The sequence below is a fragment of the Octopus bimaculoides genome, chromosome 11, assembly GCF_001194135.2.
Source record: "Octopus bimaculoides isolate UCB-OBI-ISO-001 chromosome 11, ASM119413v2, whole genome shotgun sequence".
In the NCBI taxonomy this organism is placed as follows: domain Eukaryota; kingdom Metazoa; phylum Mollusca; class Cephalopoda; order Octopoda; family Octopodidae; genus Octopus; species Octopus bimaculoides.
Window position 1 is genome coordinate 28,166,214 of NC_068991.1, and position 2,770 is coordinate 28,168,983.

Sequence of the window (2,770 nt, forward strand, 5' to 3'; positions counted from 1 at the left end):
TTAGTTGATTTGGCAACAAACGGACTCTCTCTCTCTCTCTCAAAATGAAAGTTAGGCTATATGATGCTTGTGTACAAACGGCTATACTCTATGGTAGTGGGACATTGGCTCTGAATGCAGAAGACATGCATAGGTTGGAGAGAAACGAAGGTAGTATGTTCTGTTGGATGTGCAACATCAGTGCACATGTACGGCAAAGTGCAAATATATTAAGAGAAAAGTTGGGCATTAGAGGAATCAAATGTTGCATGCAAGAGAGAAGACTACATTGGTTTGGACATATGCATATGAATAAGGACAGCTGCATAAAGAAATGCTGATCACTGAAAGTGGATGGTACCTGCTGAAGAGGGAGACCAAGAAAGATGTGGGATGAAGTGGTAAGGACTGATCTCAGGATGTTGGGCCTCACTGAGGAAATGGCAATGGACTGAGATGTCTGGCGATATGAAGTTCTTAAGAAGACTCACCCAAATCAGCGAAACTTCTCACACACTCTACTACAACAAACCAAACTATGTCTCTACATCTCTTCTCTTCCTCACATTTCTGCTTCATGTACTATGATTACCTCCCACTCCCCAATCCTGTCCTCTTGGCTCTGTGCCACTGTATCATTGCTCTATGCTTGCTCCTGAGTTATGTGTTCTAGCCACATGCCTGTCTCACTGTACTATTGCTGTCTGCTACCCCCCCCGACCTGTGTTCCACCCACACATAACAAGAAAACTTTTCCTCACCCTACCCCAACAAACCAATCTACATCTCTTCTCTTTATCACATTTCCTCCTTCATACACTATATATATATACCCAGGTTTTTTGCCACTTACACTTCCTTTGCAATATCCTGCCACTTATATTATGGCGTTGAAACCTCAAGGGTATGCCCTGGCACTTGCCACCATCTCTTTCTCTCTCTCTCTCTCTCTCTCTCTCTCTCTCTCTCTTCCTTTACTCAACCATCCCATTTATATTCTGATCCCCGTTCCTTGTGAGTATGCCCGGCATTTTGCCACCGTCTCTATCCTGCTGTCTCCCCCTCTCTTTCTCTCTCTATCTCTCTCTCTCTCTCTCTCTCTCTCTCTCTCTCTCTCCTTCTCCTGCACTTCCCTCAGGTTGGGTAACCGTACATTTCCTTTGCGGTAGTGCACCTGTTTCTGTCTTCATTCCTAATTTTTCTCTCTCCAGCCGGGTAACCTTGTACTTCCCCTACAGCAAGACATCTGTATCCGTCTCACTATAACTTTTCATCATCCAACACAAAATAACTTCCTCTAATGCCTTCTCCCTACTTGAATTTTTTTTTTTATCTTGCAAGTACTTGGTGATCCTGTCAGTGCAGGTGCCACTTAAAAGCACCCAGTCTATACTGTTAAATGGTTCGTGTTCGGAAGAGTATCCAGCTGTGAAAACCTTGCCAAAACTGACCTCACCTGTGCTTGTGCCACATAAAAAGCACTACTGACCTCGCCTGTGCTTGTGCTATGTAAAAAAACATTAAGTCCACTCTGCTGAATGGTTGGTGTTAGGAAGGGCATCCAGCTGTAAAAATCCTGTCAAACAGCCACAGAAGTCTGGTGCAGGATTCTACCTGGTCAGCTCTTGTGAAATCATCCCACCCATACTAGCATGGAAGGCAGACATTAAACGATGAGGATGATGATGATGGCCTTTCTTTTATGGGTACAATATAAGGAGCAACTTCGAGTTTTGTTGTACACAAATTATTTGCAATTTTGTTATTCATTTTATAGTTAGTGAAGTTCATCTGTGAGTTAATGTTAGAAGAACGGGTGGAAGAAAGGGAGGAAAAGATTAAGAGCATTTAGACAGCTAGAGAAGGTGAAAATTGCATAGGCTCTCACATGAGGCACTTCTACTAGTACCAAACATAAGGAGGAAGAACTGAATTTGGGTTCCATATTTATATTTTTTCTAACTAAATTAGGTTAGGCCGAACAAAGGAATTTCCGTGTCTTATCTACGTTGACCTAAGTTTCACTCAAAATGGTCCATTAATAAATAGAACTCATCTATGGCAGTTGACTTTTATAAATTTCTTAATGCAAATGTTGAGAACAATAGGAAAGAACTCATGGCAAAATCCAGATTCGGTTTTGAGTCTTGGCTAAGAATCTAGGAAGCTATTCACTACAAGAAATTTGTGAGAAGGCATTCAGTCTTGTTGCAGGAAGTATGTCCTTCTACTGCATACTTCATCTATCCAGGGCCTAGCAACTGTCTCCTGCACGTCAGCATACCAAGCAGTATTAATTCTAAGACCCAGTGGGAAGATATGACATGATATGATATATTCCCTTCATTATCCACCACTTTTAAAACCATCACAACTGCTGGAAACTTTGTGTGCATCACTCTAGGAACATCAGAAGGATTTGCACTTAGCCATCTGTCACTTCTTCTGTTAGAATTTAGCTTTTGGTAGAAGCTTTTCTCGGCAAAAAAGAACCAAAACATACAATGTCCAAAAAGGTTTTTAATTTTGCTAAGTAACCACTCAGCATAGTTCAAAAGATTTTCCTGTCTTTGCAAACATGAATTAGCCTCTCCTCAATACATACAACTTGTATCAAATATGTTCTTGCTCTACGATTCTGATAGTCCGACAGATGAAGTTCTTTGATGATGGCCTCATTAATTTTCCGGTGTCATTATCAATAATGCTTTGCACCAATTGGGTGAATTTTGATGTCCTAACAGTGTTCCAATGCTTAGATTATTTATTTCTCCCTGGTACAGTTAAAACA